Source organism: Macrotis lagotis, chromosome 1, assembly GCF_037893015.1.
Source record: "Macrotis lagotis isolate mMagLag1 chromosome 1, bilby.v1.9.chrom.fasta, whole genome shotgun sequence".
Classification (NCBI taxonomy): domain Eukaryota; kingdom Metazoa; phylum Chordata; class Mammalia; order Peramelemorphia; family Peramelidae; genus Macrotis; species Macrotis lagotis.
The window spans coordinates 465,998,458-466,024,629 of NC_133658.1; positions in this window are offsets into that span (position 1 = coordinate 465,998,458).

Consider the following 26,172-nt stretch of genomic DNA (forward strand, 5'->3'; position numbering starts at 1 on the left):
ATTAATTTTTCACAGAATAGTGTTTTACTCATTTTACATGCTTTTTTAGGCAAATGACAAAATGATTGGGGGTGCATACTGAGACTTAGTCCAATATATGAAAAAGGAACCAACTAAAAACCAAACAAGAGTTTGAGCCCTCAATACCCATAATAAAACAGAAAAAGACTGACTCCAAATAGCTTCATTTGTTTTAACTTTTAATACCTAAATTCAACTAAATGCTTAAAAGGTTTGGTATAAATTCATAATACTTCTGTTCTACCTAATGACAATATAGTAACAGAAATATCATATGTAGTATTTTTCAATATAAATTTTCTGAATGTTTCTTAAACTTGAAAACAAATTTGACCCATATGGCTATATTTACATTCATGAAATCAATCCACACAAATAATACTATGCATATTAGGTACATGTATGCATATATATATATATATATATATATATATATATATGTGTGTGTGTGTGTAGGGGCACATGTGTATACATGCATATAAACTTTGATTGTTAAGTTTATATTATATGCATATATATTTACTTATTTATTGTTGACATGGTATATGCATATTGCACATACAGGTTTATCTAATGTTTATGTATTTGTAGGTATGTATGTATATAATACATATACGTGTGTGTGTGTGTGTGTGTGTGTGTGTGTGTGTGTGTGTGTGTGTCTTCATTTATTTCACTCAGGTCTTTCTGACTTCCCAGAAAGTCTTTACATTAACTATGCCACACTGTTATAAATTCATTTTACCCTGATGACAACAGACCCACAAAATCTGGACTTTAATGTCACAGTATTTCCTGCATAAGGAAACAAAAATGACACCACAAGGGGAAAGGAAAGAAGGGGAATGGAAAGAAGGGAAAGGGAAAGAAATGGGTATTTATATAGTCCTTACTATAGACCAGGTACTATGCTAAACACTTTTTACAAATGTTGGCTTATTTAATCCTCACAACAATCCTGAGAGGTAGATTCTGTTATTTTATAGTTGAAGAAACTGGTAAAAAGAGGTTACATGACTTACCCAGGGTCACACAAGTATAAAGTATCTGAGACTAGATTTGAACTCAGGTCTTCTTGACTCTAGGACCAGTGGTCTATCCATTATGCTATTTAATACCTGATCACAGAAACTAACACAGCTAGATGGTACAGTGAATAGAGTGCCAACCCAGAAATCAGGAGGACCGGGGTTCAAATCCAGCCTTAGACATTTACTAGCTATGTGACTTTGGGCACGTCACTTCACCATTATCAACGCATGTCCAGGGCCATTTCTAATTGTTCTAATTCATTCCTGACTACTGAATCCAGATGGTTCTGGAGAAGAAATGAGGCACAGCATCTCATTCAAACTCAATTCATGTACATATCATGGCATCACTTCCTTGATATTATGGCCTTCTTTGAGAATGAAGGACAAACATCATCACTAGAAATAACAAAATCAGTTTTACTAGATTGAGTATGCACAAATAATCTCTGAAGCACATAAAAGTTGTATATTGTGCATACTTACATATAATCTGTGCAGGATATATATATATGTATATATGTGTGTGTGTGTGTGTGTGTGTGTGTGTGTGTGTGTAATACATGCATGTAAACAAGATGCATGTGTACTAAATAGAAAGGTAGGAAGTCAGGAGTCAGGAAAATGTGAGTTCAGATCTGATCTTAGATGCTTATTGGCATTGTGACCCTGGACAAGTCACTTAACTTTCTCTGTTTGCCTCAGATCCTCATCTGCAAAGTGAGGTGGGAAAGGAAATGGCAAACTACTCCAGTGTCTTTTCCAAGAAAACTCCAAAAGAGGGTCACAAAGAGTCAAACAGAATTGAAACAACTAAACAAGAACAAAGTATATGCACCTGTGTATGGTAGATATGTAGCTGATCATATATGAGCCATAGATATGGATATGCTTATATATACATGAAGGTCAGTTGTAGAATAAATAGAGAGGTCAAATCCCTTAGATTCAATAGGAGCTGGATTAAAGTTCTATCTCTAACAGATAGCTGTTTGAGAGTAATCTAAGGCTAAATTATAGTTGAGTTGCTAGTTTCCACCAATGAAAGAACTTCACAATGAAGTCCTTTATATTGATAAAAATCATAAAAACAGATCAGAATTTTCTTTATCAATAAATGTATAAGTTTAGAGATGGTGCCTGTGATTACAAAGGTACATAAAAGACCCTAGATAAAGAAACTCCTGTTTTTACACTTTATAGTTTCAGAGATTCTCAAAATACAGAGAGGTTAACTGATCTGATCATACTCACTTAGTATGTGTAAAATGCAGGATCTGAATCCAGGTCTTTCTAGTTCCAAGACTAGCCTAATATCTACCATCCCATGTTGCCTGTCATGAGAGCTAAGTAGGTTGGTGGATAGATGGAAGATAAAGATAGATAATTAGATAAATGAATAGATGGGTATTCAGAGAGAGAGAGAGAGAGCGAGAGCGAGAGCGAGGGAGAGAGAGAGAGAGAGAGAGAGAGAGAGAGAGAGAGAGATATTAGTTCTTATTTGAGAAAGAGCTCAAAGAAATTTTAGTTACTAAGAGAATGAAGACTTCTACCTTTTTGGCAGTTTCACAACAGGTAAAAATGAAATCTAATTTTATTTCTTCGAATCTTGATATATTTGTATTTTAACATGAGAAAACTAAAAAATCAGATTGTAACATTATAAAGCTAAACTATGACCTTGTCATTTCCCCTCAATCGTATTCTTTCACAATGGATTTGGGATGGAGGTTTTAAAACAGTATGAGAAAAATCAGAGGATATTGAATAGACTAACTAAAAGTATATGGTTTGGATTCCTTTTAACAGTATAAGAATGTGGGCAACAGTCAAAATCTCAATTTGGTGACCAACAATTTCTTTGGTGAGTTAAGTGAAGTAGGCTTTGGACCTAGTCAAAATGTTTGCAATGCACTGCCTTTCATTTACAAAGAAGAGCGGGGGGGGGGGGGGGGGGGGGGGGAATTGTTATTTTTCTATTAGGCTTGCATTCATATTCCTTCACACTTGGACCCCCTCATGACCATAGATATTTATTAGAAAGTCTGCAAGAGTTATGCATAACAGCCATAACCATGGGCTAAAGCAAGGTTCACTGATCTTTATGGGGATTGAATTTGCCACATTAACTCCATTAATATTATAGTTCTCAACTAATTAGTCATAGACTTGTAAAGCTTAGGAACTGAATAAATTATGGGAATTAGAAGTGGATACCTTATACAGCATCTAATTCTATTCTCACATATATTTTATTTAAATGTTTTCTTCATGCATTTTGTATGAACAACATAATCATTTTGATCTCCCCTTCCAGACTGACTCCTTCCTGGTGATAAAAAAAAAAACAAGCAGAAAAATCCAATACAATGAATGCATTTGACATTCTATTCAAGTAGTTTCCCACCTTTTTGCCACGAGAGAAGAGGCATATTTCACTATTCATTAGTCTTTTATATAACTTGAAATTTGACTTCCTTTTAGTGATATTTTTGTTTTTGTTGTTGAAGACATTTTATATCTTGTTCTCTTTAGTTTTGCTTATGTCACTCATCAACTTATAAAATTTTATCATTTCTTCAAATTCCTAATCATCATTTCTTACTGAAAAATAATATTTCAAAAGATTGACATGCAGTTTTCTCAGTAATTTTGCAATTAATCAGACTTTTTCTTTATTTTTTTCTACTACAGAGTGCTATTATTAATATTTTGATTTGTATTAGAATGTTTTTGTGTTTTACTTTCTCAGCATATGCACCCTATCATGAGACTGCTAGGTCAAAGAGGATAAATAATTTGCTTAATTTACTTGTACAATTCCAATTTGAAATCCAGTAAAAAAAATTTCACAGTTCAACTACCTATGTATCAGTATGGCTATTTTTCAATAGCTGCTTCAATATTGACTAATGCCATCTTTTGTCATGTCTGACAATTGCATAGAATGAGACAAAAACCTCAGAATAATCTGAATTTCTCTTAGTGATTTGAAACAAATTTTTTTGAGATAACTTATATTTGGCAATATTTCCTTTGAAACTTCATATTCTTTGATCATTTATTTTTTAGAGAATGACTCTGAATCCGTGGTTTTTTTTTTTTTTTTAGGTTTTTGCAAGGCAAATGGGGTAAAATGGTTTGCCTAAGGCCACACAGCTAGGTAATTATTAAGTGTATGAGGTTAGATTTGAACTCAGGTATTCCTGACTCCAGGGCCAGTGTGCCACTGTGCCACCTAGCTGCCCCTGAATGACTCTGAATCTTAGATATCTTTGAGTAAATGTAGTATATATTTTGAATCATAATTTTATGGGTGATATTTTCATGTAAGATACTGCTTCCCTTTTAATTGTCTTTATAATTTATTAATTTTTTGTGAAAAATTTGTATTTTGGTTGTTGTGGCTTTTCTTTTTTACAGTAGGATCTTTGAATTTATTACTATACATAACAACCAGGTTAAAAAAAACCTTCCTGCTAATGCAAATCTACACATTCCCTTGAATTTATAATCTTAGGGCTTTGACTTGAATAGAGAGGTCAAGTGAATGGCTAGGATTATTCAGCCTGAGTATGAGGCAAGATTTGAACTTGGTTCTGAGGTTAACTATCTATCCACTATATTGTTTTTGTTTTAATTTTATATTTTTTAAAATTGGTTATTTTACCTTTTGTGATTTTTCTCTTGTTTATATATGAATTTTCCTCTAGGTAGAGTTGTAAAAAAAATATTTTTTATCTGATTCCCTTCAATTCTGATTATTCTTGAATGCTATGACCTTTTATTATTGAATTTCTTATATATTTTATTCTTATTGTTACATACCATATAAAACATAGGGAAAGGAATTGATCTCAACCAAACTTTTCTCCAGTTCTTCCAAAAATTTTTATGAAAAGAGAGAGAAATTCCCTACTACTTTGTGTTCTTATAATCCCTGCATTTTAAAGAGAAGTAAGCTGTCCAATATCACATGGGCAGTAAATTATAACATCTTCTGGCCCCAAATTTCATTTTAAAAAATGCTCTCAAATGAGAGTCCTATATTTGCCACAGATGATGAAAAATGGCAGAAAAGAGAATAACCATATGTTTGGATGAGGAAGATGTGGAATTTGTACTTTGTTTTCCACCTCTTTCTTGACCGATTGTTTATCTCTATCAAGTATCCAAAGTAAAAGAGAAGGGGAAAAAAAGTCTTTTAGAAAATAATTACATTTGAATGAACTGTGGTAGACATGGAAGGATGCTGGGCCTGGATATAGAAAGAAGTGTATAGTCATGATTTATTAAAGATATGTGCAAAACTTGCCCTTGTGGCAAATAACTAGAAAAAGGAGAAACAAACCATCTTACCTTGTGGAAAGGACATTGGAAGAAAAGAAATAATTTATGAAAGGGAGCAGAAAGAAAATGTCAGGGTAAAGCGAGGTCATAGTTATTACCTTAGTTCTCCCGGGAAGGCCTTTACAAAAAAAAAAAAAAGGAAACTTTCTTTTAGTAGGTAAAGAAATCTCTTGTTCTTCACTTCAAACCCAGATGCTCATTCATTCCTTTAAACTGTTAAGTTAATAACCAATTGGCTCCTTTTAAGTGTGGGGAAGCATTTAAAAAAAAAAATTTACAGGGCTATGGTTAAATGGAGTTCTTAAATGACCCACATATAACTTTGTTTTATGCTTCCCTAATACACTTAGCATAAAGTATTGAATCTAATATATAAGTGTACAACATAGATATAGTATACACATATACCTATAGAGGGACACATTTAAAACAAAACTGATTTAATATGAATAGGCAACTTCTTGAATGGAAACAATGTATTTTATAATTTTAAATAGCTGCCCGGCTTACCAAGAGATTAAAGTTTAATGAGTAAAACAGAATTTCAATCCTATTTTGTAGAAAGAATGAATAAAGGCTCATATTCAGGCATCATGGAGGCAAATTTTACTCTAAGTAGAACCAGGACAAAAGAAACTTTTCTTCATATTGAGATACTGAGTTTTTTTGATGATGACCTAATTTCAGTAAGTTCTAAAAATGTTATAAGAATACATTCTATGAACTGTTATCCTTTTTATTCTTATGTAGTTAATAACTTTCATCATTAAATGTGAAGCTAGGAAGAAGTTGTTAAGTTGTGGTCATGTCCAACTCTTGAGTGACACTATGGACCATAGCATATCAGATCCCTGTTCTTGTTCATTGTTTCCCTGACACCATCTCATCCTCTGCTATCCTGTTCTCCTTTTGCTTTTACTCTCCCCAATATTTTGATTTTTTTCCAGTGATTTTGATTTTTTTTCCAATGAGACCTGTCTTTTCATTATGTGGCCAAAGTACTTAAACTTCTGCTTCAGAATTTGTCCTTCCAATAAGTAGTCTGAATTAATTTCTTTAATTATTGACTGATTTGATCTCTCTTCTGTCCAAGGGTCTCTCACAAATCTCCAACTCCACAATTTGAAAGCACCGATTCTGTGCTCAACTTTCCTTATAGCCATATATTGCTACTAGAAAAACCACAGCTTTAAATACCCAGATCTTTGTCATCAAGGTGATGTCTCTGCTTTTTAGTATACTGATTTCCTTCCAAAGAGCAAGCATCTTTTAATTTCATAGGTGCAGACATCATCTACAGTGATCTTCGAGCCCAAGAATATAAAATCTGATACTGCTTCCATTTCTTCTCTTTCTACATGCCAGGATGAGGTGGAACCAGTTGCCAAGATTTTAGTATTCTTGATATTAAGCTTCAAGCCAGATTTTATATTCTCTTCTTTCACCCTCATCAAGAGTCTTCTCAATTCTTCTTCACTTTTTGCTATCAGAATGATATTATTTGCGTATCTAAGATTACTGTTATTTTTCCTGGCAACCTTAATTTCAACCTTTGATTTAACCAGCCTGGCATTTTGCATGATGTACTCTGCATATAGGTTACATATGACCTAAATAATATCTTTTATGAATATGAAGTAGAAATGATGAATAGATTTAAGGGTTTGGGTCTGCAATTTTGTAAAGGAAACAGCAATGAAAAAACATTCCTAGCAAGAAGAATCAATTAAAAAAAGCAAATCTTTAGTGAGTATCTCTCATGTATAAAATGAAAATCATTTCCCTGTTAAATATTGAAAATATGGAATTTTACATCCTTAATCAAGAGAATGGAGAAAATATAATGTTCTAACCAGGACACATTTTTTTTCCTATTAGACAGTTCATATTACTTTTTTTTTGTGCTTCTCTAATATATTTAGCATAAACTATTCAATCTAAAATAAGTATGCAATCTATTCATAATATACACATAGTTATCTTTATATATATATAGAAATGTTTAAGCCAAGACCAATTTCTTATGAGGAGGGAACTCCTTGAATGGAAACAATTTTTTTTTGGTTGTAATTTTAGATTGTCGCCTGAGACATTGAGAGGTTGAATGACTACTAGTTCATGATCATATAATGAGTATCTATTAGAGTCAGGTCTTCAACCCAGATCTTATTCTAGAATTTTATCACTTACTTCACACTGCCTTTTAATAGATATTTTATTTATATTATGATACTAAACTGTATGGTCCCTGAATATAGGGATTTTTTTTTTATAGGAGGGATACAAATTTTTTTGTTGGTCAAAATAAAGCATCAAAGTAATGCTATCTTTGTTGCTGGCAGGAATCTTAACCTTCCTTTTTGCTATAGATTAATTTTTTTACATGCTCTTAATTTGAGTTTCTTGGGAAAACCTGACCTAAAATCAGATCCTTATTTGTAACAGAGTACTATAATCCTGCTAGTCAAAGAGGTTTTAAAAGAGAAAATCTTGGAAGAATTTTGCTTGTTTTTTTTAATCTTTTGTGATGATTGCCCTTATCAGGGGGAAAAGTTATAGACAACCTAGTTTAGTAGTTTAGATGGAATATAGGTAGCTTTGAAGAGATGCTATGAAAAGAGTAGCAAAGACAAAAGTATAAACTGAGGCTCTTTGTCTTTCTTCCTTTCTTATCCTTATTAGTAAGATTTCTACCTCTTTTGCTGCTATATATTAACCCCACTGTGACAAAAGACATTATATGCCTAGAGAATAAACCTGAGAGAGATTGGTAGTCCTGCACTATCAGGGACATAAATTGCCCCTTTTAATATATTTATCCTTGTCACACATTTCGTATGTATATGTCCCTCTTTTTTTTTTTTTTTTTAGGGTTTTGCAAGGCAAATGGGGTTAAGTGGTTTGCCCAAGGCCACACAGCTAGGTAATTATTAAGTGTCTGAGACCAGATTTGAGCCCAGGTACTCTTGACTCCAAGGCTGGTGCTTTATCCACTATGCCTCCTAGCCGCCCCATATATGTCCCTCTTGTGTGATCCCTATTCATGGTCATTTTCCTCACTGATGGTGAAGTAAGAGAAATATGCTCTATAATTAATCACTGACCATGTACCTTACATTAACACTGATTCCACTGTCCAGGCTATGAGATGAGGTCATTGAATTTTTGGTAAAGTATCTTGTCCCTTCCTGAAAAGGACTCCTGGTAAATCCCTGCCCACAGACACAAAACAAATCTCTATCAACAAAACAATAAAACAGCCGGAAAGGATTAATTCTTTCACTTACCACCCTCATCTGCATGTCCTTAATTATCTCATCTCTGCTCTCTGAGCCACCCACTCACACCTATATCTTCCTACAGCTCCATATACCTCTCTAAGTCCATTTTAAAAGCTCACTCACTCCTCAGTTGAGTTGCTTGTCTTCCTGTGAGGCTAACCCACTCTGGAGCAGTGTGATTCCCCTAACCCTATTCCCTTCTTTACTCTATATCCCTTGCTTCCTTGCCTTCCTTTGGAGGGCAGTCCATTGAGGATGATCCCCCAAACTCTACCACCCTCTTCTCCATGTTGGATCCATGTTGATCTAAGCCCAATCACCATCTCATGGCTGTTTCCCTTTCATCCATCTTAGCTGTCATTGTTGTTCTAACCAGCCCAACTTGTAGCTATTTTTGAATTGCTTTACTCTACTCCTTCTACTGAAATTTACTATCTGGTAATTCTCCAAATAACCTAAACTGTGAACTTTTTATAGTAACTTGTGTGACCTTTATGTAGTTACCTGTGAGTTAAAATTTAAGCCTTTTCTTACCCTCCTGAGTCAGAGAAGCTAGTAATTTCTTTAACCAAAATGAACACATATCAATCCTTAGGGTCACCTTTCCCTGCACACTAGGCTTCACTGCTTCAATGGTGTATTTATTTGTAGGAGAATATGCTCTAGGTCTATGAAAGGAAATTTTTTTTTTTTGCAATTATTCTTGCTAACCTTTTTCATGAAATACAATTACTCTTTTTTTTTTTTTAGTTTTTTTGCAAGGCAAATGGGGTTAAGTGGCTTGCCCAAGGCCACAAAGCTAGGTAATTATTAAGTGTCTGAGGCTGAATTGGAACTCAGGTCCTCCTGACTCTAGGGCCAGTGCTCTATCCATTGCACCACCTAGCTGCCCTGAAAGAAATATATTTACTCTGAACTAATTGTTTCCTCTGACTGTCAAGGGGAAGAATGGCCACATTGGTGGGGGCTTGTGAGTTAGTTTTTTTGGAGTAGATATAGATTTATATAACACTTTGAATGTATGATAGCTATTCTGATGACCCCCACTTTAAGAAGGCTATGATCAAGTTCTATATTTGAATTTTATATCTTCTTAGAGCCTACAATATTGATCTGTACATAGTAGGAAATTAATAAATATTAATGGATTGAATTTATAGCATTCCTCAGAAGAAAGTAGGCTGAAGTATGAGATAACAAAAATATTTCATCATAAAAATACTTGTACAAAAATTTAATATATTTTAAAGAAAAACATGTTCATTTATTATATCTCCTTGAAGGAAGCAGAGTAAAACACTATATTAGAATTCAAGAGAACTAGGTCTTGGTTCTGGTTCTAAAAATCAGAGATAAGTCATTTAACCTCTCAGGGGCTCAGTTTCCTGATATATTGCATGAGAGGACTTAGTTTTAATATTCTGTGCCTCTACCAATGCTTTTCTTTCCATGGTAAAATAACCTTTTGTTTCAAAGGCAACCCTTTAAAGGAGTTGAGTAATGGCAAAAAAAAAAAAAAAAAAAAAGAGCAGATTATATTTCCCAGAGCAGAACGGAGTAGTCTAAATTGCTGGTTTAGTTCAGAATTTCAAAAGACAGTTATCATAATAAATAGCTTGGGCTATTGTTCAAATGAATATCAGGGATTGGCAAAAGCATAATCTGAGACTCTGTCTTTTTCCCCTAGTTCTATTATTTTTCTTGTTCCTAAGAGATTCCCACTTCTTTTGTTGCTGTATATTAACCCCACTGTGATAAAACTTCTTAATACTGATTTTTTTTTCTGATGGTGGTACATATTTACACATCAGGGAATGCCAAAAATCTTAAAAGAACAAAAATTGGAAATGAACCAAAGTAAAATAAAGAGATCCATTGTGAATGTAAAAAGATTGAAGCATATTCCCAATAATAATTTATATTGTAACAACTCTTTCCCAAAACTTCCTATTCTTTTACTCTTAATAGAAACTTTGTCCCTTTTTTCCTCAGGGCTAATTAAACAATTAGATTCAAAATCCAAACAAATAAAATTAAAGTTGAACTAGAAATTGAAGTCAATGACCTATATATCTTAGTTTTCCCTACTATAAAATAATTTTAGATTAATAATTTAGCATTCTAAGTTATATATTTAAATTTACATTAAAAATCAAATTACAAAAACTTTAAAAATCTATTCGGATTATTCATGAAACGGCACATTTTCTTTTTTTATGTTATTTTTCTAATTGCATGGAAAAGTAGTTTTCAACATTCCTCCATTTGAAAGTTTGAGTTCCACAATTTTTCTACTACCTCGCTTTCCTCTCCCCTCCCCAAGGCAATGAACAGTTTGGTAAAATTTGTATAGGTAGTCATATTTTCACATGTACTTTAAAAAAATACTGTTGTAGCTGTTTTTTTTTTCCCCATCATTGAGGTCAGTGTATACATTGTTCTTCTGATTCTACTTTCTTCATCCTGAATCATTTAAAAAATATTTCATTTATTTATTTTTCCAACTGCATGCAGCAAGAGTTTTCAACAATTTTTTTTGCAATTTGAACTTTTTGGGAATTGAATTTCACATTTTTCTCCCTCCAAAAGAAGGCTAGGAGGAAACAAACAAACCCAACCAGATAGAAACAGATTTTTAAGAAAACAAAAGAAGCTTTTTTGTCTTCCAATTCTCACCATTCACCAATTTCAATATCTTGAAGGGAGGGAGAAGGGAGGGGGAAGGGAGGGGTCCTACTAATCTCCCTATTTTTCTTTTCTTTATTTTTCTTTTCATCCATTTGTACATGCATATTTCCAAATTACAAAATTTCCCTTCACCCTTCTTTCCCACCCTTTTCCCCTCAGTAGGGGACAGTCAGGTTAGAATTTTACATATATATTTTGTTAAACATATTTACAAATTAGCAATTTTTGGCATGAGGAATTAGGATTAAGGGAAAGAAATACATAAGAGATACTTTTTATAAAGTGTTCAGATTCGGTAAGGGTGTTTTGTTTTCTCTGTGTTTGCTTTGTTTTGTTTATTTTCCTCTGCTAGGGAATAATATAGTCCATAATAATTTTAATACTTCTCCAAGTTCTCTGGATTGTCAAGAGGAGTTGCATCCATCAAGACTGTTCATCTCATAACATTAATATGTACATTGTTCTTTTGACTTTACTCCCTTTGCGAAGCATCAGATCCTGTAAGTTATTCCATGCTTCTCTAGAGACCAACTATTTATGGTTTCTTATAGAACAATAATATTCCATAGTATTCATGTACCATAACTTGTTTAGCCATTCCCCAACTGATGGGCATCCTCTCAATTTCTAATTCTTTGCCTCTAAAAAAAGAGATGCTAAAAATATTTTGGAACACATGGGACTTTTCCCAGTTTTTTACAATTTCTTCTGGATATAGTTCTAGAATTGGAATTGCTGGCTCAAAGGATATGAACAGTTTTATTGCTCTTTGGGCAGAATTCCATATTGCTCTCCAAAAAGGTTGGATCCATTAACAACTCCACCAGCAATGCATCAATGCCCCATTCCTCCCACCAACATTGATCAAATTCTTTTTTTCTCATCTGGGCTAATCTAATAGGTGAAGGATGATAAGTCATTGTTGTTTAAATTTGCATTTCTTTAATCAATAGTGATTTGCAGCTCTCTCTCTCTCTCTCTCTCTCTCTCTCTGTGTGTGTGTGTGTGTGTGTGTAGCTTTAATTTCTTCATTTGAAAACTGTCTGTTCACATCTTTTGATCATTTATCAACTGGAGAATGACTTGTGACCCTATAAATTTGATACAATTCTCTATATATTTTAGAAATGAGACCTTTATCAGAACTCCTAGTTGTGAAGATTGTTTCCCAGCTTTCTTCTTTTCTTTGAATTTTGGCAGCATTGATTTTATTAGTGCAAAACCTTTTTAATTTAATATAGTCAGAATCATTTATTTTGCAGTTTGTAATTTGCTCTAATTCTTGTTTGGTCATAAATTTATCCCTTTTTCATAGATCAGATTGATAGAATATTTTTGGTCTCTTAATTGTCTATGGTATTTCTCTTTATGTCTATATCCTGTACCCATTTTGATCTTATTTTGGTATAGTGTGTGAGATGTGGATCTATGCCTAGTTTTTGACATACTATTTTCCAGTTTACAATTTTTGTCAAATAGTAAGTTCTTATTCCAGAGGCTGAAGTCTTTGGGTTTGTCAAATAGTTGATTGCTGTAGTCATTTACTGCAGTTTCTTTTGAACTTATCGTAATCCACTGATCCATTACTCTATTTCTTTACCAGTACCAGAAAGTTTTGATAACTGCTGCTTTATATTATAGTTTGAGATCTGGTAAAGCTAGACTACCTTCCTTTACATTTTTTTTTTCATCAGTTCCCTTGCTATTCATACCTTTTTGTTGCTCTAGATGAATTTTTCCTAGATCAGTAGAGTCATTATTTTGTAGTTTGGTATGGCACTGAATAAGTAATTTAATTTGGGTAGAATTGTCATTTATATTATATTAGCTCGACCTAACCATGAGCTTTTGACATTTTTCCAATTATTTAGATATGACTTTATTTGGATGAGGAAAGCTTTATGATTGTGTTCACACAGTTTCTGGGTTTGTTTTGGGAGGTAGATTTCCAAGTATTTAATGTTGTTTACAGTTATTTTAAATGGAATTTCTCTTTCTATATCTTGTTCTTTGCTTTTGTTGCTCATATATAGAAATGCTGATGATTTATGTGGGTTTATTTTATATCCTGCTACTTAGCTGAATTTATTAATTGTTTCAAGGAGTTTTTTTAGATGATTTTCTCAGGTTGTCTAGTTATACCATTATATCATCTGCAAAGAGTGAAAGTTTTGCTTCCTCATTGCCTATTCTGATTCCTTCAATTTCTTTTTCTTCTTTTATTGCTACTGCTAGCATTTCCAATACTATATTGAATAGTATTGGTGATAATGGGCATCCTTGTTTCACCCCTGAATTTATTGGAAATGTTCTACATTTATTCCCATTAAATATAATATTTGTTGATGGGTTTAGATAGATACTATTTATTATTTTAATGAAAACTCCATTTATTCCTAAACTTTCTAGTGTTTTAAGAGGAATGGATGCTGTATTTTATCAAAGTTTTTTTTCAGTATCTATTGAGATAATCATATGGTTTCTGTTGGTTTTAATATTGATATGTTTAATTAGCTTGAGTGTTTTCCTAATGTTGAACCATCCCTGCCTGCCTTGTATAAATCCAACCTTATTATGGTATATTTTCCTGGTAATAATTTTCTATGGTCTCATTGCTAAAATTTTATTTAACATTTTTGCATTAATATTCATTGGGGAGATTGGTCTATAATTTTCTTTGTCTGTTTTGGGTTTTCCTGGTTTAGGTATCAGCACCATTTTGGTGTCATAAAATAAGTTTGGCAGAATTCCTTCCTCTCCTATTTTTAAAAATGGTTTATGTAGAATAAGAATTAATTGTTCCTTAAATGTTTGGTGGAATTCACTTGTAAATCCATCTGGTCCTGCAAACTTTTTCTTAGGGAAGTTATTGATAGTTTCTTCAAATTCTTTTTCTTAAATGGGGTTAGTTACTTAAGTAATTTATTTCCTCTTCTGTTAATATGAGCAGTTTGTATTTTTTATAAATCTTCATCCATTTCACTCATGTTGTCCAATTTATTGGTAGTTTGGCAAAGTAGCTCTGAATTATCTCTTTAATTTCCTTCTCATTGCTGGTTAGTTCAACCTTTTCATTTTTGATATTGGCATTTTGGTTATCTTCTTTCTTTTTTTAAATCAGATTAAGTAGAGGTTTGTCTATTTTATTGACTTTTTCATAAAAAATCAACTCTTAGTTTTATTTATGAGATCAATGGTTTTCTTGCTTTCTATTTTATTAATCTCTCCTTTGATTTTTAGAATTTCTAATTTAATATTTAATTGGGGTTTTTAATTTGTTCTTTTTCTAACTTTTTTAGCTGTATACCCAATTCATTGATCTCCTCTTTCCTTTCTCTATTCTATTCATTTAGGCATTTAGATATATAAAGTTTCCCCTCAAACTGCCTTTGCTGCATCCCATAAATTTGGTCTCATTATCATTTTTCTTAGATATAATTATTGATTATTTCTATTATTTGCTGTTTGATCCATCAATTATTTAAGATAAAGTATTTAATTTCCAATTAGCTCTTCATCTTTCCCTGACCCTTTATTACATGTAAATTTTATTGTATCATGGTCTGAAAAGTGTGTATTTATTATTTCTGCCTTTCTACATTTGATTTTAAGGTTTTTGTGCCCTAGTACATGGTCAATTTTGGTGAATGTATATTCTTTTCTATCCCCCATTAAGTTTTCTTCAGAGGCTTATCATATCTAAGTTCTCTAAGATTTCATCCACTTTCTTAATTCCTTCTTGTTTATTTTGTTGTAAGATTTATCTACTTCAGAGAGAGGGAGATTGAGGTCACCTGTTATTAAAGTTTTGTTGTCTATTTCTCTTTGTAATTCACTCAGCTTTTCTTCTAGGAATCTGGATTCTATACCCCAAGGTGCATACATGTTTAGTAATGATATAGCTTTATTACCAATGGTGCCTTTTAAGAAGATGTAGTTTCCTTCCTTATCCCTTTTAATGAGATTGATTTTTGCTTTTACTTTGTCTGAAATTAGGACTGCTACCCCAGATTCTTTTATTTCCATTGAGGCATAATATATTTTGCTCCTTTAACCTTGTGTGTATATCTCTGCTTCAAATGGGTTTCTTGTAAACAACATATTGTAGGATTCTGGTTTTTAATCAATTCAGTTGTCTGTTTCTGTTTTAATGGAACAGTCCATTCCATTCACATTTATAGTTAAGATTACTAATTCTGTATTTCCCTCCATGCTATCTTTCTCCACTTATCTCTTCCCCTTTTCTCCTAACATTTTTGCATCAATATTCATTAGGGAGATTGGCTTGTAATTTTCTTTGTCTGTATTGGTTCTTCCAGGTTTAGGTATCAACAACAACTGGTGTCATAAATGGAATTTGGCAGAACTCCTTCTCCTATTTTTAAAAATCATTCATACAGAATAGGAATTAATTATTCCTTAAATGTTTGGTAGAGTTCACTTGTAAATCCATCTGAACCTGAAGACTTTTTAAAAGGAGTTTATTGATGATTTCTTCAATTTCTTTTTTCTGAAATGAGGTTATTTAAGTATTTTTTCCCCTCTTTTGTTAATCTGGGCAATTTGTATTTTTGTAAATATTCAATCCATTTCACTCAGGTTATCAAATTTATTGGCACACATTTCAACAAAATAACTCTGAATTATATCTTTAATTTCTTCCTCATTGTTGGTTACTTCACCCTTTTCTTCCTCTTTTCCCCACAGTGAAAGAGACAGATCCTCACTGAAGATCCTCCATGATATCTATTGTTGAAAACTTCTTTGGATCTTATCTTTTGTTTTGGTGGTATATCTTCTCTTCCAGGGTTGCATACTATTTGGTTTTTTTTAGGGTCTTTTTTTTAGGTTTTTTCAAGGCAAATGGGGTCAAGTAGCTTGCCCAAGGCCACACAGCTAGGTAATTATTAAGTGTCTGAGACCGGATTTGAACCCAGGTATTCCTGACTCCAAGGCCGGTGCTTTATCCACTATGCCACCTAGCCACCCCAATTTAGTAATCTTGATTAACATTTGTTTTTTGTTTTTGCTTCCCCTTTTCTTTGCTTCAATTGTTCGTTTGATGATTGAATTATCTATTTAGTTTTGGTCTTTTTATCAGGAAATTTTGGAAGTCTTCTATTTTGTTGAACATTCATCTTTTCTCCTGACAATATATGCTGCATTTTCCAGGGTAGTAGCAAAGTCTGGGTTATAATCCAAGATCCTTTGCCCTCTAATATATGGTATACCAGGTTCTCCAGTCCTACAAGATTAAACTGATAAGTCCTATATAAGTCTGATTATGTTTCCCTTGTACTTAAATTGCTTCCTTTTTTACTACTTGAAGCATTTTCTTCTTTGAAAATTCTGTAATTTGGCTATGATAGCCCTTGAGTTTTCATTCTGGGGTCTCTTTCTGGAGGTGTTCTCTGTATTCTTTCAATGCCTATTTTGTTTTCTTGCTCTAGCAGATTTGGTCAGTTTTCCCTGATAATTTTCTCCAAGATGTTTTCCAGGTTCTTTTTTTGATGTAGACTTTCTAGTTGCCTAATGATTTGTAAATTATCTCTTCTAGGTCTACTTTACAGGTCTTTTATTTTTCCTAAAATGTAATTTATGTTTTTTTTTTCAATTTTTTTCAGCCTTTTTACTTTGCTTGATGGAATCTTGTAGCCTCATAGATTTATTGGTTTCTATTTATTCAATTCTAATTTTTAGAGTTTTATTTTCTTCAATTAGTTTTTGATTTTATTTTTTCAAGAGTTACATTCTTTTTCCAATTGCTTATTTTTACTTTTAAAGGAATTGATTTCTTTGGTCAGTTATTCATAATTTTCCTGCATGACTCATTACTTTTTTCCATTTTTCTTCTTCCTCTCTTCTTTGGTTTTTAAATGCTTTTTTAAGTTCTTCTATGAGTTTTTGGTTTTGAGTTCATTTCATAGACTCTTCTGAGAATTCCCCTATGAGTAATTTTTCATTGACTTCTTCTTCTGACATGGCAATGTTATCATCTTTATCTGCAAAGTAGCTTTTTATAGTGAGCTTTTTTTTTTTAGCTTTTTTGCTCATCTTTGTTGTTTTAACTCTGCTCATGGGTTATAGGGTATATAACTCTAAAGTTTTTAACACTGCAACTGGGGTATGATTCTTGGTTTGTCATTGGCACATATGTTGCCTATACAGTCCAGGCCTTGCCTTTGCAGAGTTGTTTTTTTTTGTCCAGGTTCTACCTATGCAATATTTTGTTACCAACTCAGTCCTGTCTTTTATCCCAGTGTTCCCAGGGTTCAGACTTTGTTTGGGGTTGTATCTCCCCTGCTGGCTTGCTATATACCTGCCAGGACCTATGCTATTGTCATACTGTCAGGATCTGGACTGCACTACTAACCTTCCTGTTCTCCTACCTCCTGGTCTTTACTTCCCCTTTTCCCCCCCAGAGAAAGAAAGATCCTCACTGAAGATCCTCCATGATGTCTATTGTTGAAAACTTCTTTGGATCTTTTGTCTTTTGTTTTGGTGGGAACTACAGCTTTAATGTCTGTGCAATGGCTTCATTTAGCTTTGTGCAGTGAAAAGCTCTGGGAGTATGCTAGCTTCACACCACTAGCCTAATGCTCCAGAAATTCTGAGTGTTCATTTTTTATTGTAAGCATTTACACCTCAGAAATCAGTAAATACAACAAATTGGGAGTTGATTTATTGTTTTATTAATTATTTAGACTTAAAAAAAGTAATGGAAAAATGTTAATAATGAAGTTTAAAATTAAAATTGTGTTGCATATCTTCTTACATCCCCTCTCCCTTGAATAGCACGTTGCTGAGATCATACAAAATATAAGATGACTTGTGAAGAGAAGGTATTGATATTTGGGAGGTTGGGAGGCATCAGGAAAGGCTTCAGGTAGAAAGTGATACTTGAGTTGAAACTGTCAGGAAACTGTAATTTCTGAGAGGAGGTTGACTGGGGTTGTCTGAACCAGTTGTGCTATATATACTGATTAAAATTTCTGAGAAACTAAGTTCTGGGTACAATTAATCAATTTATTAGTTAAGCTAGTAATAATGCAATAAATGACAAGGACACAGTTGACATGTCCCTGGAGCTTAAACTGGCTTTTCAAAATAAACAGAAGCAAGAATCTCTGCCTAGGTGGATGCCTTGGGGGCTTTGATTAATTGCATTTTGTGAGAGGTCTCTTCAGTTAGGCTAAAACATGAGTGTTTTCAGAAAATAATATATTGCTTATTAATATTAAATATCAGTTGATCCATTACAATATTGGATAGTGGATAGAACATTAGCTTTTTAATCAGAAAGACTCATCTTCATGAGTTCATATCCAACTTCTGACTAGCTGTGTGGTGCTGGACAAGTCACTTAACCCTGTTTATCTGGGTTTTGTAAAATGAGCTGAAGAAGGAAATGACAAACCACTCCAGTAATCTCTGCCAAGAAAAGCCAAATGAGATCACAATGAGTTGGTCTTGACTGAAATAGTAGAACAACAAAGTCTTATGTTAATTTTCTTCACAAAGGATTGTAATGAAGTACTATTATGCTGTGGGAAATGATGATGGGAATGGTTTCAGAAAATCAAGACAAAACATTTATGAATTGGTGTAAAGTATAGCCAGAAGGATTGTGAGATCATTGTTCATATTAGAATGTTGTAATGATAATCAATTGTAAAAGACATAGCTATTCTGATTAATACAATGTACCAAAACAATTCTAGAGGACTCATGATTGAAAAATGCTTTCTACTTTCTGAGAGAGAACTGAGAAAGGCTAAATGCAAACTGAAGTATTCTTTTCTTGTTCCTTTTCTTCTTTTTTTCACAATGTGGCTCATATGGAAACGTGTGCAACATGATTTCACATGTATAATTAATAAAATGTTTATGACCTTCTCAAAGGATGTGGGAGGTAGAGAGAGATTAAAACTCAAAATTTAAAAAAGAAAATAATGTTAAAAATAAATAATAATACATTTTAAATTTAAAAAATTTAAGAAAGGGGTGAGTATGGGGATAAAGATAATAAGTTTGGTTTTGAATATGCTGAGTTTGAGATGAGTGTACCCACCAGATCATTTTTGATTTGCAAATAGAATTCAGGAGTGAGGCTAGGGCTTGAAATATAGTATGAATCATCAGCATTTATATAATATTTGAATACAAGGGTGGCCCAGCCTTCTATCTGACATCACTTAGCTTCTCTAATAACTTGAAAAGGACAAATAATGGAATAACAGCTACACTCATTGAGATCTATTTTTATCAAAGGGATAGCTATTATGAAATTTTGCCCAGGGAATAAAAAAGAAAGGACTTCAGAGAAAAGGTACTTATCAGTGTCAAATAATAAAAATCTTTGGAATGCTCATATAATATTTATGTAGCCCCTCACTGCCGGAAATTCAAAACATTCACCCCAAGAATTTAATCACATAAAGGCTGGCATCACAGAATTACTGCGAAATTGCTAATGGGTATGTATTATCCCAATTTTCCCAAAGAGAAAACCAAGATAAAAGGTTTTAAGTGTTCTGCCCGAGGGGCACACAAGGCCTTAGTGGCATAGCCAGGAATAGACTCAGATGTCTCAATAGCTGCTCTACAGCTCTTTATATAAGTCACTGATATTAAAAAAAAAGTAATCACATTCTCTGTCCCCAGTCTTACAAAAATATTAACTACAATGATTTTTCCTTCATTTTTGCTCAACTTACTGTTTTTTTTTGATTGGTTATTTTCTTTTTTTAAATAAACGAATGGGAAAATAACACATTAATTTTTAATTTTGTTTGAATTTCCTTTGTTTTTTTTTTTTTTGTAGATTCTTCTTCCAATTGGGCTGAGTAAGCCTGCTATGATATTCATTTCCAAATTCAAGTTGCCTTAATTGGAATTTTTGATTTATACTAAGACTGTGTTTGACCTTTAGAGGATTTACAGACCTATAAAATAGGCCACAGCAATTGAGTGTTCCCCTTTCCTCATTGACCAAACCTTCTTTCCAAACCTGAGGTTTTCATTTTTGAGTACTTTAAAGAGCAAAGCAAATTTGGACATGCACTATATCTAAGAGAGCTACAAGGAAATAATACCAGTGCTATAGGAAAAGACTAAATTGGAAAGGAAGAAATGTAGAGAATATAAGGAAAAAACACTCTACCAAGAAAAGTCCCCAATGATGATGATGATGATGATGATTCAATTTGATATTTATTAGGTTTTAAAGTTACAGATTAGTTTCTATATGTTATAATATTAGATATTATATTACTGCAGCCTTAAAGCAACTCTGTGAGACAGGTGTCACAGGTATTAATATTTTTATTTTACAGATGAGGAAATTGAGGCTCAAAGAATTTCAGATATTTACCTGCAGTCACAATTAATATGAGAGGGGGAACTTAAACTTTCTAATTTATTACATATAATGAGCATGGGCAAGTGATGTCTGATAACACTATTGCTGCCACAATTCCATTGCTGTTTGCTTATTTCCTTTTTCTAAAGTAATTTTACTGATTTAATTATAAGATTTTATTTTACTTTTTAACTCGACTCAACTTTAACTTCTCTCAATATTTCTGCCTATCTATATGTCTGTCATAGTCTTTGTTTCTGTCATTCTATTTCTCTCTCCCTCTGCCTCTGTTTCCTCCAATCCCTCTCTGTCTCTATCTCTATGTTTCTGTCTTTTTGTCTCTCCCCCTCCCCTCCTTGGTTTATCTTTTTCTCTTATCCTTCTTGAGTATTTTATTCTGCATAGTTTCCCAATATATCCCTCACCATAAAACCGTACCTTGTAAAAAAGAAAGCCTGTTAAGTTGACACAATCATTCCACTTGGGTACTCTCACTATCCCATACATGTTAATGAAGAAAGGTGCTCCCAGTTCTGCAGGCTTATAACTATATATACTAAAAGAGAGCGATAAACACAAATATTATATGAAAATAACATAAGAAAATTATGCTTGAGATGTTGTGCTTTAAATGGGCAGTTTAAAAAAAATTCTCGGAGTGGTTGAACATTCCCCAAAGTGATAATTATATCTTTCTCTTTGTTTTTCTTTCATAATCAAAAATAGAGTTGGAAAGATTTATCATAAAAAAATAGAAAAATATTTTGAAAAACTTTTTAAAAGATTCCAAATCACTAATAATAAAAAAGATACAAATGAAAAACTCTTGAGGTTTTATCTCCCACCCCTGCAAATCAACAAAAATGACAAAAAAAAAATGGAAATGGTGTTGGAGGAGTTATAAAAATATAGAAACACTAATACATTATTGGTAGAGCTTTGAAATGGCACAACCATTTTGGAAAACAATTTTGAACCATGCAAATAAAATGACTAAAATATCTATATCTTTTGAGCCAGAGACTCTGGTATTGAACTCAAGGAAGTCACTGATAAATCATAAAAATGTGCCCAGGTACTTTACAATATTTATAGCAGAACTTTTTGTGATAACCAAAAATTGGAAATAAAGTAGATACTCATCAGTTAAAGAATTGCTAAACAAATGGTGATTCACAAATGTAATAGTGATGTATGTTATAAATATATAGCAGTATGAAAGAAAGATCTATATGAAGTGATGCAAAGTGAAGTAAGCAGAGCCAGGAAAATGATATACATATTGCCTACAACAAAGTAAATGGAAAGAATAGCAACAGACCAAAATATCAAAAACAAATGTAACCAAATTATATAGACCATATGTGACTTAGATGAAGAGATATAAGAACCTCCTCTTCTCAAGTGTGGGAACAACAAGCACTACATATTATAAATATTTTTGGAAAAAAAAACATATATATATATATATATTTAATCAGTTGTGTAGACTCCCTCTTTTCCTCTTTAAGTAATATTATTTATCATATTGGATGACTGTCTGGGAGGGGAATCAGTAGGAATATATGTGATACTGTTCTGATGTAAGAAACAGAAAATGTCAATAAATATTTATTTTTTTTTAAATCAAGAAACTTTTATTATAAAAATGGAAATAAGGAAGGCTTATGCATATTCTTTATCTGGGGGGACCAATCCTGCCAAGGAACAGAAGCAAAGATATGGAATGTTGAATAAAAGGAAATGAAAAGAGTATATAGAACAGCGAGGGGCTTATTCATAATAAGATAAATATTTCAGAGGATCTAATGGAATAGGAGATCAGAAGACAATATGCACATTGAAATGGTAGAACTATCTGAATAGGAGATGAGAGATAAGAGGGAGAGAATGTTTTCACCTTGGGAGAAGCTAGTATTTATAATTTGAGGAACATATCAAAGAAAGCAACCAGAATGGTGAAGGACCATCACTTCATAGAATATGTGGATTGATTGAAGAACTGAATATGTTTAGCCCAGAGATAATAAGACTCGTGGACAGTCTTTGAATATTTTAAAGGTTATCTTATGGGAGAGAGATACAATTTGTTCTACTTGATCCTAAATAACTCAGCCTGGAATCTGGGAGATATAAGGAAACCATGAATTTGCCCATAATATGGTGGGAATATATGTACCTGATATTTGCTTGAGTATTCTAGGTCATTCTATGTCACTGATTTTGTTTTTATATTATAAATTCATGGAGGACAAGGAAATAGCATCTTCTCAACCGTATGATATAACTAACTACATAGGACCATATACCTTCAGATGCAAATAGAAAAGTTGTTATTTTCTTTCTCTGGCTGACCTTGGACTGTGCCATCAGCTTTATTCCTGAAATCCAAATAGCTATATTGCTTCTATTCATGAATTATTTACTTGTTCTTCAGCATTTTCTGATCTTAGTGTAAGGCTACTAGGATGAAAAATGTTTGAATGTAAGTGTTTCCTAGGCATAATTTATTTTATTTTTTAAAATTTTAGTATAGTACTTTGAAAAACAAGATCTGCATTTTTGGTGAAGAAACACCATTATTTCATTAATTTCTAAGTCTTATAAAAGCCATCTCAATGCTAAATATTTGGCAGGACTATTATCTAATTTAAAAGATTCCTCTAGCATAAGCAATTTTCAATTTCCATCAATAACCAAGAGACATAACTGGTTCCAGATTGAAATTGTTGAGATTCAGTGTCTTTCAGTGGAACACAAGAATGAGAAATATACCTTTGAAACATAGATGAAGGCTCTTGATAATTGAAGATTCATCTTGATAGTCTAGGTATTCCTAGAAATTTCTAAGTCTTGAAATGTTTTCTAATATAGCCTTCTGACAAACTCATTAATTCTTATAATTTCCACGATCACCTTTATTTAGATGACTCCAAAATTTATTTCTCCAGTTCCAAACATTTCCTCCGATTTCCAATTGATCATTTTAAAAGCACCACCCAGGAGCCAGCTACTATGTTAGAAGTTGCATTTCTAATGTCCTGCTGTACATTTCTACTGGTATATTTCATTATCATCTCAAACTATAAAGTGAACTAATCATTTTACCTTACCCCCTCTTGTATTCAAATGCAATTGTTCCTCTTAACTTATATTTCTGTTAATAACATCCCTGTATCTCATTTACATAGACTCAAAACTTCATAATTCATTTCAACTCTTCCCTCCACTTCATGATAAATCTCCTTACTTTCTCATATTCATTTACTGTTATATTTCAAATCTTCATTAACCTTCAGACTCTCCTTTCTAATTGAGTGGTTCTTAATCTGAGAGTAGTAAACTTAAAAAAATGTTTTGATGACTATTTCAACATTGGTTTCCATTGTAATCTTAGGTATTTTATTTTATGGTTTTATGGTCTACCTTTATGAGACTTTTAAAAGGTTTTCTAATATAAAATGGTTAAGAATCTCTGCTCTAATCCATCCTTCAGACTGCTGTCAAGATAATGGGTCTAATCATATCATTCCTCTGCTTCAGAATCTTTACCCACCAAAATGCAAACTCATCAGTTTGACTTTCAAGGTCCCCAGAAGTTTATTTTTTTCATACTTATTTTTTATGCTATTCTCCATTTATAAACTTTATGATTCAGGAAAACTGAAATGCTCACTGCTACTCCATTTTGTCCAGTCCTCTCCTGCAACTGTATTTTTTTTTTTTTGCAAGGCCATGGGGTTAAGTGGCTTGCCCAAGGCCACACAGCTAGGTAATTATTTAGTGTTCAAGGTCAGATTTGAACTCAGGAACTCCTGACTCCAGGGCCAGTGCTCTATCCACTATGCAATCTAGCTGCCCTGCTGCAACTGTATTTTTGTCTGTCATTTTCTATGGCTATATCAAATGCCCTGAAGAAAAATTGAGAGAGCTATGTGAACAGTGGCAGACAGTCCCAGTTTTCACATAAGTACTTCATCAAATTTCTAAAAAAAAAAGAATACCAGATCAAATAATGTATATGAAATTCAATGGGTTAGCACAACTGTACTAGACCAACTAGGGACTATGTTATCCCCATCCAGAGGATGGAAAGCAAAACAAAACAAAGCACCCACATATAAAAAAAAACAACCCTCCAGAATCTGAGAAACACTTTATAAAAATTATCTCTTATGTATCTCTTTCCCTTAAAACTAATTTCTCTAAGCAAAAATAAATAATACTAATCTGTAAACATGTTTATCAAAATATGTATGTACAATGCTAACCTGACTGTTCACCACTGAGGGGTGGGGGGTGGGAAGGGAAGGTGGAAGGAAATTTTGTAACTTGAAAATATTCAATCTTGAAGAACTCACTCATTCCATCAGTGCAACAATCGGGAGCAATTTTGGGCTGTCTGCAAAGGAGAGTGCCATCTGTATCCAGATAAGGAGCTGTGGAGTTTGAACAAAGTTCAAGGATTATTCCCTTTAATTTAGAAAAAACAGATATCTTATTGTCTGATCTTGTTACTTCTTAGAATTCTTGTCTCTTCTCTAAGGATATAATTTCTCTCTCATCACACCCAATTTGGATTAAGGTACAACATGGAAACAATGTAAAGACTGACAGATTGCTTTCCTTGGAGGGGGGAAGTAAGATTGGGGGGGAAATTGTAAAACTCAAATAGTATCTTTAATAAAAATTAATAAAAAAGTATGCAAGTGCTAATGGATGAAAACAAATAAATAAATTAAAAAAAAAGAAATTCAATGGGGACTTCCAGGTTGGAGCCAACATGGCATCATGAAGCTAACATGCTCCTGGATCTTTTCCCTACCAAAGATAAATGGAACCTCTGCAGTGACAATCAAACTACATATCCCACCAAGAAAAAGAGAAGATCTAAAGAAGTTTTCAATGGTAAACATTGTGGATGATCTTCAGTAAAAGTCTGTCTCTTTGGAGGAAAGGGAGAAGTAAAGCCCAAGAAATGGGAAAGCAGGAAAGCCAGTGGAAAGCTTTTAGGCACAGTGCAGTCTAGGTTCCAATGTCTTGACAATAGCAGAGATCCCAGCAACTAGATAACAAGACAGCAAAGAGGGTCCCAACCCCAAACGAAAGTAGACCCTTGTGAAAACTGGAGCAAAAGACAGGACTGGGTTGGGAACAAAACTACCATTAAGTTAGAACTTGGACACAAAGGAGTAAATAAACCTCTGCAAATTCAAGGCCTGGACTGTATAGGCAACATCTTGGCCAATGACAAATCAGGGATCAGACCCCAGCCCCTCATAAAAAGCTCAGATCTATACAGGAGCAGAGTTAAAAATAGCAAAGATGACCAAAAATACTAAAAGAGTGTTCATTAAAGAAAACTGCATTATAGATAAAGATGATAACAATGCCATGTTGGAAGAAAAATAATCCATGAAAAATCTCTCACAGAACATCT